We start from the raw sequence: 13,220 nt of genomic DNA, 5'->3' as shown, positions 1-13,220 counted from the left end.
TAAGGGCCCAAATGGTTTACTGTTATAGTATATTTTATTATATATTTTATATCATTACATTATTACACAATATGTGCTAGTATGAGTACTCTGAGAGCGTATTCTATGTTCATATTTTATGATCACTTGATGCCAGACTTCTTTAAGCCGAATCCTAGAAGTGATATTGTTGTTTAAGAGGTGGCTTAAATAGAAATAGGAGACAGAGCTCAAACTGACTTGGCAGTCAGTAGTCAAAATACATATTTTCAATGGCACATCCATTTCAAAATGAGACAGTGTGCTTCCAGTTTGCTGAGACTTTTTAGGTCAGCCATTTTCGATTTAGAACAGAAGGATATTATTGATTCAATAACTTTTGGCTATAACCTGTCCTGTGAAATATTTGGGCCCTCTCAATCTTCCTATACCACAACACTCCCCCACTCTCGACTCACTTATGTGCCATTTATCATTTGCAAGTATACCTTATTCGCCATTATCAATGACCTTGAATAATCATAGGTTTGGGCTCATTTTTGTAAAAAAGAGGTGTAGTTTAAAGTAAAATAACAGTACGTTATCATCCTTAGAGTGTCTCATTTTGGAACAAATGTTTTACTTTTTAATGCTTTATTACTCTTAGTCTTAGTGATGTGTAGTGAATTTCTCCTACATCTCTTAGAAAAGCACAATGAGTTTTGTTAGGTCGGTGCCCCCTCTCTGGTACCCCGAAATTACTGAGGTTTTACTCTACCCTTAAGTTGCTATTGTGTAATTGAACTGTTTCCATATTACTGTTGGGAAAGGAAAATATAAGATGCAATTGAAACCCCAGTAAATGCAGTTATCTTGAAAAAATATAAACTATTGAAGTTGTAAGACTGCCTTTATAAGTTTAAAAATGGATCTTATAATGGGTATTGCTTTTCTGAACAACAGGCTCTCATCTGTCAATTAAAGATTCGTCTACATTCAAATTGCAATTCAAAACAGATCTAGAAACAGATGTTAGGAATTCTTGCCTCCTGTCTCCTACATGGTCTGTTTAGTTTTCTATATTTCTTGTTGCCATTAGTTTTACATTCTGATATTCTCATGTTTATCATGAATAAGCAGAAATATTAGAAGAAGACCACATATAAATATCACAATAAAATCAGCAAAAAAGAGATAGTGGACAATAGCTTTTGAGGGACAAAAGAAAAACTAAAGAGGGGCTCCTGGGTGGCTCATTCAGTTAAGCATCTGACTTCAGCTCAGGTCATGATCTCATAGATCCCGAGTTCAAGCCCCACATTCAACTCTGTGCTGTCAATGTGGAGCCTGCCTCAGATCCTCTCTCTCTCTCTCTCTCTCTCTCTCTCTGGTTTTCCCTCCTCGTGTGCTCTTTCCTTCTCTCTCTTTCTCTCAAAAATAAATAAACATTTAAAAAACAAAGAAGAACGAAAGAAAGCATAACAGAGTGACTTGGGGATTTATCTCACCAGGATAATCATCCTCAAGATCCTTGAGCCAATAGCAGCACATTGATCCAACAAGCAAAAGTATGTTTTACCACATTTTCATAAGTTCTCTAATTCAAGAAAATTGTACCATTATCATAAGAGATATCGATCACTTTGCTTAGCACTTTCTCTATATTATCTCGTGTAATTCTTATAGCCAGCATATGAAATGGGAGCATTGTCCCATCGGACAAGTACAGAAGTGTGTCTGAGGGAGTAAAGTAACTCGTCCATGACTTCATACCAACTAAGTGGAGGAACAAGAGTTAAATCCCATTTCTGCCTGACTCCAACTTCTCGTTCAGAGCTTTTCAGTGATACCGTGTTTCCAATAGTCTTAGGGGGCCTTTAATGATTAAAAACATAAACCAAAACAAAGATCCAAAACCAAAAATAGAAGCTTCGCCTCATTCTTCGTTGCAGACTGCCAGCAGATCTCTAGAGATCTTGGTGTTGGAAATCCTGAAAACGTCAAAAAGTGATGATTCTTTTTTGTGCACAAGTTATTGTGGGGGGCAAATGACTATAAGAACAAGCAGATAAATGGAATGTTTAGACTGCATTCACATGAAGAACAGAAAGTGCTTGATCACTTTATTGGACAAACATAAGAGGGTAAAAAAGAAACTTGTAGATCTAATTTCATTTCAACGTCATTGTATTTAACCTGATACCCTTGCCTTTCCTGGTGCGTAGACAGAATAATCAAATGCAACGAGTGAGTTCTTAAAAACTACACAGCATATTGGTGGCAACAATGTGGTAATATGGGAAATATCAGAATATTTTGGGTGCACCCATTTGTAAAGAAAAAGAGTGTATAAATTATTGTTTGAGGTAAGAAGTTCTCTGAATTAGAAATGTTTTTATTCCTCGTGGCAGTTGATAAAACTAAACATGCTTTCAGCATGATGGAAACTTCAGTCTATTTTTGTAAATAGAAAAAATGGACTTAAGCTTGCTCTTGTCTCCTTCCCTGACTTGACTTGTAGCACCTAAACGTTGGTATACACGATTTGAGGTACAGTTTATGGCTCTGAAGGAACAACAGCTACCATGACCATGATCTACACTCCTAGTCTTGCCTGGTTAGCTCTGTTATCCTGCCAGTGAAGGAGCAAAGTAGAAGCATTTTCAATTTTGTGTATATCAAAAATTGAAGTAAAAACCATTTGAGCTCGAAAAGTACAGAAAATTTAGTTTACATGAATATAGATGCAACCCCATGTCAACATGCATGTAAAATACCTGAAAGACAGTGAGGTGGAAAAGGAAGCAGACCCAGACTTGAACACCAGCTACAAATTTGTATTCTGTGTAAACTTGGACAAGTGACTTTTCTTCTCTAGCTTCACGTTCCAATTCTCTAAATTGGCATTGATGATCGATAGCATGTTGGAGCTTTGCTGTGAGCATTATATAAATTATACACACAAAAGACCTCACTGTCTGATTTGTAGTTCATCTTCTCTTAGATGACCGGGACAAAAGACAGACATCCAAATTTCTACTTCTCAGACACACTTCTAAAAGTGTCAAAGTTACCTTGAGAATGACTTTCACTTCATTCCCTGCAGGCTCATTGCTTGCCCTCCTTTCCTTTCCTTTCATTTTCTTCTATTATTTTTTTCCTGGTATTATGATGCAGTGTTGTGCTGGCATTCACTGACTACAGTACTTTTCAGAGTAGTACTGAAAAGAGGAATCTTTCTGATAACTTAGTGGGTAATCTTAGGAAGACTCCAGTTTTAATGACTTTTGCCCTGGAATTGGGTACTGATTTGAACTGAATCAGAAAGTCTTACTAAATCAGTTGTGTTAGGTCTGTAACTGATTTTTACACTAGACTGAAGGGTCAAGGGGTCTAAGTGGCCAAGTGTTCCTTAATGTCAAAACAAACAAACAAACAACAACAACAACAAAAAACAATGGTAACAGGAAGTGTGAAATGGGGTCAAAAAAATCCCTCAATACCTGTGCACTCTTTCTCTCTCTCTCTTCATAGATAGATGATAGATAGGTCTATAGATAGATGATAGATCTTATTAAGAGAATGAAGAACTAACTATGAGACAAAGGGAAAAAAAGTAAAGAGCAAAAGAGATAGAGAAAAAGAGAGAAAGCAAGAGAGCTAAACTCTTTCATAGATCACGGCGCTAAATTGGCAACTGGAGAAACCATTCGGGCAGAGTTTGTGGCTGTATTGACAGCTGAGCATATTCTGTGAGTTACCAGCACAGACACAGTCACTGAATCATCGTTGCCCCCATTCCTCTCCCGCTCCTGCAGAGAGACTGGTGAATGGGTGATAACAACTGCTCTCTCAGCTTGTTACAGTCAGCAACCAGCATTTGCTGCACCCTGAAGCATGGGGTGGGGATCTAACAGCTTGAGCGTGATGGCCAACCAGACTGCATGCAAAGCCACTGCCTGAGGATAAATGAAGGGAGGCAACAACCTCAATAACAACACAGTAGTGGCAGCTTGTTCCTCACAAGCGGCATCACAACAGATGCAGGGGTAATTAAATTGGGGGTGGGGGCGCGCACAGTCACTTTCAAATTGGCTGTCAGATCCAAAAAGGACCGTGTCAAAAGAGCTTCTGTCTGGCAGACTGTGCCTGAGAGAGGATTTTCTTCACCAAAACCCAGGGGCCCAGTTGCATTTAGCACCCAGCTCATAGATCCTGCGAGCTCTTTGCTTGGTCTCTTGCTTATTTTGCTAGAGTGACTACTGCAGCCTAGGGGCTATAGAAATTGACAAAGCCTTTTTTGTCCACGGAGATCACTTCCTGATTAAAAAACAAAGTCATCAATGAATGCACATTACCAGTACACATAGTTTGCCTTGCATGGCCACAGACGTTGTCACTGACTGTTACAGAAAAACAGTGATTTTTGTTAGGACCTGTATTAGGACTCTCCCAGGATTCAGGTGCAGATTCAGACCAATGAGATCGCTCATCAGTAAGGAAAAGAAATACTCTTACACCTATGGTCTTTAAACTGTATAGACCATACTAGTTCTTATATTAATTCCTTTTTTTTTTTTAATTTTTTTTAATGTTTATTTATTTTTGAGACAGAGAGAGACAGAGCATGAACGGGGGAGGGTCACAGAGAGAGAGGGAGACACAGAATCTGAAACAGGCTCCAGGCTCTGAGCTGTCAGCACAGAGCCTGATGCGGGGTTTGAACTCACGAACCGTGAGATCATGACCTGAGCCGAAGTCGGACGCTTAACCGACTGAGCCACCCAGGTGCCCCTAATTCCTTTTATTTAAAATAACTTTGCCACTGATAGATTTTAATGATCCAAAGTTATACCTCAGAGAAATCATTTACAGAAGTTCATAGATGGAATTTCCTATGGCTCTCTGCTCAGTAAACTTTGACAGTGAGTATACTACAAGAAATACTAAACATTCTCTTCATTATCATTCTCATTCCAAATCAGCAGAAAGCCAGCACAAGATGATGTTCCACTTCAATTCCTAATGTTTGTGTGGGATAATATTTGTAATAAATCTGATAATCATCCTTGGTCTGATAATTCACTGCCTGAAAAATAAAGTTCCCCAAGGTTCTGAAAGCCAGTAAATCCTAGGTGGAAAATTATCGCATTTATTCTGAGCCTGAGTCTCCATGACACAAATGTTTTCGGGCTCTGCTTTATAGTCTGGACACTCCTGGAACCTTCCATGTTTTCTGAGCTTCCCTCCTCTTTCACTTCCTTTTTATTTTTCATTGACCTCAGAAAACGTGCTGGCCCACGCACACCCACACATCCAAGCAAGTGATATTAAAACATAAGGAAGGGTGCAATCTGGATGGCAAAGTTAACTACTAAGAAATTAAAAATCATTAAAAGCTCTATCCTATATGAAATATGTAAGCACTAACACAACAGAGAAAAATAGAATATAAGCATCCAGGGCCAATTATTCAAATAGAATCAATTCTGTGATTTCATGGTATTCACAAATAAGTTCTGATTCAAAAATTCTTCCCTCGTTTGATGATTATCAGTACCTGACTCATTAAATTTTTTTTTAATGTTTATTTATTTTTGAAGGAGAGAGAGACAGAGTGTGAGTGGGGGAAGGGAAGAAAGAGAGACACACACACAGAGAATCAGTAGCAGGCTCCAGGCTCTGAGCTGTCAGCACAGAGCCTGATTTGGGACTCGAACTCACAAACTGTGAGATCATGACCTGAGCGGAAGTCTGAGGCTCAACTGACTGAGCCACCAAGGCGCCCCCCCCGCACCCTTTTTTTATTTTTTAATTTTTAAGTTTTTTTTTTTTTTTTTTTTAATTTTTTTTTTTTTTTCAACATTTATTTATTTTTGGGACAGAGAGAGACAGAGCATGAACGGGGGAGGGGCAGAGAGAGAGGGAGACACAGAATCGGAAACAGGCTCCAGGCTCTGAGCCATCAGCCCAGAGCCTGACGCGGGGCTCGAACTCACGGACTGCGAGATCGTGACCTGGCTGAAGTCGGACGCCCAACCGACTGCGCCACCCAGGCGCCCCAATTTTTAAGTTTTTAAAGTACCTGACTCATTTAAATTAAGAACTGGGTTTTATGCAAATATAGCTGACAGCTGCGTTAAGGGCTTGGCTAAATGTTTACTGAATACTTAACTACAGGGTGCAAGATGCTATAAAAGATATGTATAAGATAGAGCCCTTGATTAAGACCAATCAACAATCCTTTTGGAAAGAGAAGACTCACACCCAAAACAGTGAGTAACAATGCAAAGCAGAGTATGATCCAGGGTTAAAACTAAATCCTGTATTAGTGAATAGGACATTGCTTTTGTGATGAGCTGTCATTAAACAAAAAAGTTTATTTATCTTGAGAGAGAGAGTACATGCGTGCTCCTGAGTCGGGGAGGAGCAGAGAGAGAAGGAGAGAGAGAATCCCAAGCAGGCTCTGCAGCAGAGCCTGATGCGGGACTTGATCTCACAAACCTTAAGATCATGACCTGAGCCAAAATTAAGAGTCAGACACTTAACAGACTGAGGCCCCCAGGCGCCTTCAGGAGCTGTCATTTTGTCTTATAGAACCCATTCTAGGAAACAAAGGTCAATAAACAGGATATAAATGGCTTAAAGGTATCCATAAGGACAAAAAAAACTAGGAAACAAAGAAAGTAAAACAAAACAAGACAAAAATAGGGCCTGTGGCCACTCCATTAATAGAGAGGAATAGCCTGTCAGGAACCTGCCTGAGAAATGTTTACATTTTATAAAGATGAGGGGTTATAACACAAGAATTGTGTTTGGGGCTTGTGGTCAATGAAGAGACCCATGAGTCATTTCACAGAACATAGCTAGGACAGGATATTTAAGAAAAAGGGCCGTAATCCCATATACGGGGCACGGGGCGGGTGTCAATTGGTTACTGGGGGACAGATGTGTCAACATCTGATATCATAAGAAACAGAGCACTAACCAGAAATCACAAAGGAGAGTCCTGTGCAGGGTGCTGCCACAGTGTACTGTTTTTATTTAATTTTTTATTCTTTAAAAAATTTGCAGTATAATTCACGTACAGCATTATTAATTTCTGGTGTGATCACCCCAATCAGTCTAGTTATCTTCTGTCACTACACAAAGTTACAAAAACTTACTAGCAGACTTAAATTGGAAATATCCTCTAAAACGGAGGAATCTTTTATCAATATTTCATGTCAAGTGAGTGTGATCGTTTTTGACAATTCTCCTTGGAGCGGACTTACGTGGAGCAGACTACTTCAACGGTTTTCCGGCGGAGGTAGGGCCATAAGGCAAGCGATCCAGGGTCCATAATGTATCTACAACTACCAAGAGAAGGAGAATTCCAAGAAGGCAAAAGACCATCCACCAAATTCTGAAGCAAAGTTCGTCTGCTGCCCAGTAGTGGTCAGCTTGAAGCAGAATTGCAGATGTAGGTTCTTTGCTATTTGAGTTGTCAAACGCAGTTTAAGACAGAAGAAGGGGTACGCCTATCTACCATATAAAAGGAACACAGACAATTCAAGGGGTCGTTAATGAAAATACTCCCACGGAAGCACGTAGAAAGCAAGCTATAATTTAAATCAGAGGGGAAAGAACGTGTCCTTGAAACTTTAGATAATTAATTTTATGAGTCAAACTTTATTGAATTCCTATAATATTCCGGGTTCTTGCTAGTTTTCACAGAACCTAAATTGCATGTGTCCTGTAGGCAATGTTCATGCTAACAATATATATTTCAGCAATAAGCTGTATTATATTGGAGTATTCAATATAAACATCAGTGACATATGTACATTTATATATAACACATATTATATGTATATGTATGTAACATATAATTATATAACATATTAATATGTTATATCAGTACTATTTATATTATGTTAATTATATTATATTATGAATATACATTTAAAAGCATTCGTCTCTTTTATATCAGGTCTAACTATGTACAGACACTGACCTCTTTTTCCATGCAACCTCTTCTTTTCATCTATGTACATCTTAATCATCTTAATGCACAGTTCTCAGAATGTGTCCCTGATGAGCATCATCAACATCTAGCAATTTTTTTTTTTGTCACTGTGGGAAGAGGTGCTACTGGCATTTGTAGGGTCGAGTCCGGTGATGCTTTGAAACACCTGCCAGTGAACAAAACACCTTCCCCCACCCCCACTCAACAAAGAATTACTCACCCCAAATATCGATAGTGCTGACTTTGAGAAACCAGAGCATAATCTACACTGCTTAGTGCAGAGCTAGCCGTGTATATGCGCTAAATATACTAGCCCCTTTAATTTAAAATGTTTCATTATAAAAGGATCCAGAATTCATCCTGGAGGGTTCTTTAGGTAAAAACTGGATCTAGTCAAATTAAAAAAAAATAACAAAAATACACCTATGGATTTGAGGCCAATTATCTTTCTCACCAGCCTTTCACGCTTATGGCTAAACAGTCCCCAGAGAGAGGATGAGGCCACCCAGGACAACAGGAAGCATCACTCACCGACACACTCCATTCTCCTCAAGGTTACAGCGAGGGGCTAACATGTGAAAATATAATTTCAACAGGGGTCTCATTGTCCTCAACAACAGCAATGTCTACTTGTCTCCAAATTCAGGAAAAGGACGTCAAGCCGATTGCTGTCAGGACCTCTACCCCCTGCCCCCCCTCCCGTGGGAAAACCTGTGTATTTTACCACTAAGGCTTTTTAAGTGGCCTTGGCTGAAAAAGACACCTAATCCTACTTTAAGACATTTTCAGAGCTTAGCATTAAGAAGAGCCCGTTTTCTTGTAAAACACAATTAGGAAAAGAACGGCAAGCAGGTGTCACTGTCACATCTCTGCTATGAAGGTGCAGAGACACATCTGACAGAAGCAAGGGTATCTGTACGGGTACCGATGTCTCTATCTGTATCTGTCTCTATGGAGAGAGAGACTACCACAAAGATACTGCCACTCTTGCGGGTATTAAAATGCATAAACAACCTACTTCAGAAAGACCCTACTTTCACAAACCAGGCAAAAACACTTTGTCATGATGACTTGAAATTCCCCTAGTTTTGTCTTTCCGAGGCAGATGTTTTTAATAAATCAAGGACCCAGCTTTCCCACTGCTCATCGCTGCCTCATTGTTTCAGGAAGGCATGTGTGGCAGTAAATGTATCGTTATCTTCCGCTAACCCCTGTGTGGATGTGCCTATGCTTCCTAGTAATGATTTATCCCGAAGCATCTCCATCAACCAGTCTATACCAATGCCATTGGGAAAGGAGCTTTTCTGTTGTTAGTATGTACGGTGTTTTATTTATTACGAATCTTTTCCACACGTGTCGTTTTTCGATGCAGTAGAGTCTCATTATGAAGCAAACACACGCAGTGGAATAATGGGTAGACCGCATCGTACAAAAAATCATAATATGGCACAGAGAGGGGAGGAAGCCTGTCGCAATTTTAAAGGAAAGAAGAAACTGTGCAGGCAATTTCCAATTTGAAAAGCATCGCCCAATTGTTACACCAAGTTATCCGGCCAAGGCAGAACCTCCAGTTTCCCTTGGACCTCTTCCACCTCGCGCTCCATTCCGGATGGAACATCACGTCTAGGAGGGACATCCTGCTGGCCTTTGGACCGGATGTCACCAAAATCCGGGCACCATTTCTTCAAGTGACACATCGCACAAATGCAAATGCCATATTAGACTTTCATATCCAATGGTAATGTGACAAACAAAATCGGTCACGGTCCTGCAAAGTATGTCAAAGTCGATTCCTACTTTCGGTAACTGCCTGACACCTCAATTTGTTGAGGGAGCACTTGCGACATAGTCCTTTTGCAGAGACTTCGATAACGAGAGGCACAATCATCTAGCCAAGAATGACAGGCGGCAAGGGCACACTGTAGTGCTATCACTGAGTCCAAATGTCTTGACCTCTAGAGGATTTCTTCACTAAAACTCGGGGCGTTTCAGCCTCCACGCTGTTGACAGTTAGCATCCTGTGCATTGCAGGAGATTTAGCAGTATCCCTGGCCCCTATGTACGAGACACCGATACTCATTTCCCAGGTGTGATGACCAAAAGCACAGACATTGCCGCATATCTCCTGGGGGGCAAAGGCACACCAGGCTGAGGAGCACTGCAGTGTAACTTTAAAATAAAATAATAAGGAGTGCCTGGGTGGCTCAGTCAGTTAAGCGTCTAACTTCGGCACAGGTCATGATGTCATGGTTCCTGAGTTCGAGCCCCGTACTGGGCTCTGCGCTGACCGCTCAGAGCCTGGAGCCTGTTTCGGATTCTGTGTCTCCCTCTCTCTCTGTCGCTCCCCCGCTCATGCTCTGTTGCTCTCTGTCTCTCAAAAGTAAGTAAACGTTAAAAAATTAAAAAGTAAAAATAAATAAAAAGAGCATTCCCACAATGTTGAGTCTTTACGAATTATTCTCTGTGTCCCACTCCCCAACCCAAAGTTAGGATAAATATTTCTTTGTTAAGGGTGGGAAAGAGTCAGGGATCTTATTACAGAAGTTGGGCTGTCATTTCTTAAATAATCGTGTTATTTCTCAGAGAGCACCCTCTCTTTGTCTAGAGTGAGGGTGAGAAGAACAAAATATGGAATGGCATCAGTGCAGGACCTCAGCAGAATCATATTACAGCATGAAATCTCACCTTCTGGAGGGCGGCGGGGGGGGGGGTGGCACGTGGTCATGGTGAGCTCCTCACCTCACCTCTGCTGCCATATTTCCACCTAGAATAGGGCAATTTACTATTTGCTTTCACCCCATGTCTCCCTATGGGTTTCCAAACTTCTGCCCCCATCTTCTTTCCTGTCGCTTTAAAGATTGGTGGGAGCCCCTTTGCAATTAGAACTCCTCCAAATTATAAAGGAGACTAAGCAGAAAGGCTAGACCTTCCCCATTTTATTTTATTAAATTTTTATTTATTTATTTTGAGAGAAACAGAGACGGTGTGAGTGGGGGTGGGGCAGAGAGAGAGAGAATCTCAAGCAACCTCCACACTGTCAGTGCAGAGCCCGACTGGGGGCTCGAACCCACAACCGTGATATCATGACCTGAGCTGGAACAGAGTCAGATGCTTCCCCGGCTGAGCCACACAGGCACCTTGGCCTTCCTCATTTTAAAAACCTGCTGGTTTATCTTCTTTACGTTACAGATCAGAAATCACTTAATATTATATCAATAGCTAATGACGAGTGTAAAAACTTTTGACTATTTCCTTAAGCTAAAATGTATACTGCATTTTAGTATAATGTTTCTAATATGATTCATTTGGTCTCACTAATTTTAAGATTGTAAAATACAAGCACCATGTATGCTCTAATTATTTTACTTTAAAAAGGAAAAAAAAAGCAGGAGGGGTGGTTATTGAAAAGGAAAACATGTACTCACGTCCTGTTGGCTGAGCACCTGTTCAAATTGTTCGTGGGACATTTTAACTAATCATACCTTCCATTCATACCTTCCATTTGTCTGAGAAAGGTTAGCAACACTTGTACAGAGAAATATTATGGCACTTATAGCGAAAGTGGCTCACAAACATCGCCCAGAATCAAAGTCATATAATCAATTGGCCAACTAGAATTGTACTCCAGACGTTGTGTGGGAGGCACGTCTCCCCACAAGCTGTTTTCCTGTACCTTCCCTCACATGCCATGACCACACTTCACAAACCAGCCTTCTCACTCTCTCCCAAGTTCTTTTCCATATGTTTAGTTCTGCTGCTCCAAATATCCTCTTCTCTGCCCATGCTAACCCTGTCCATCCTAATTTTTTTTTTTTTTTTTTTTTGGGACAGAGAGAGACAGAGCATGAACAGGGGAGGGGCAGAGAGAGAGGGAGACACAGAATCGGAAACAGGCTCCAGGCTCTGAGCTGTCAGCACAGAGCCCGACGTGGGGCTCGAACCCATGGACCGTGAGATCGTGACCTGAGCTGAAGTCGGCCGCTTAACCGACTGCGCCACCCAGGCGCCCCAAGTCCATCCTAATTTTAATGGTTGCCTAAATCATGACTTCCCCTGCAAATTGTCCCACTTCCAACCACACCCTCGTAGAAGTCACATTTATATATTTCACATTTATATATTTCCATGCCAATGTCTTATCATAGTATCATAGTGTCTCACCCCCAATCCCATCTTGGGCAGAAGCAAACGCTGGAAAGTGGACACAACGAACAGTCCACAGTTCCCATCTTGAATAACTCCAGCTCGCTCTATATGCCTCCAGAGTCCGTTACCCGTTTCTTACATATACGGCCAGCTTTATTTTAAATGGGTGCAATGAAGACGACCGTGGACCTGGTAGCTTCTTAGAAGAGAAACCTTCCTCAGAGAAGGTTGATTTCTCTTGCCTCTGACATAAAGTGACATTGGTTTCTTAACATCAAGGGAGTGGTTGTTTGTCTTCACAATATATTTGCAAGTATGGCTTATAGCATTGCATCACTGTTTTGCCCATTTTTTCCCTGTGAATCTAAACAGATTTCTAATAAGATGCAAGGTGGATTCTGTGCATTCAGTTAGTGTTTCTCTAAGAATGGCTTCTCCTTGGTAAAATTCTCTGACATCTCTACATTCCAGAGCTGTCACCAAGAGATGGCTCTGCTCAGTGAAATTTTGAAACCACTTGTCGATCTCATAATCACTAAGTTCTAGAATGCTTATGATTAGCCCGGTATATTTGCTAAAATTAACTACGTCCAGGTTGGTCTCAGTGGCATCATTAGACACATACCTTACTGCATTAGCAGTGCCTTAGACAGCGCATTTTACTAAGTTGGAATTCACAACAGAAACGAAAATTACTTCAACTTCTAGTTGTCCAGTATTGTAGCACTTGAGTTAGGCTACATAGCTTCCAGTGATCACCCATTTGAGCAAAGAAACTATCAGACATATTTTTTCCAAAGCAGTAATAGCATCCTCAAAAGGGAGGGAATGTGAAATTTAAAATATATATATATTTTCTATTTATTTTTGAAGGAGAGAGAGACAGAGCTTGATGGGGGGCGGGGGGAAGGGGCAGAGAGAGAGAGAGAGAGAGAGGGAGACAGCATCTGAAATGGGCTCCAGGCTCTGAGCTGTCAGCACAGAGCCCAACACAGGGCTCGAACTCATGAACTGTGAGAGCGTGATCTGAGCTGAACTTGGACGCTCAACTGACTGAGCCACCCAGGTGCCCTGGGAATGTGAGATTTTAAGAGACATGGAATTTCAG

The sequence above is a fragment of the Panthera pardus genome, unplaced genomic scaffold (genome assembly GCF_024362965.1).
Source record: "Panthera pardus isolate Hobbes unplaced genomic scaffold, ASM2436296v1 HiC_scaffold_24, whole genome shotgun sequence".
NCBI lineage: Eukaryota > Metazoa > Chordata > Mammalia > Carnivora > Felidae > Panthera > Panthera pardus.
This window is presented reverse-complemented; position numbering follows the sequence as displayed.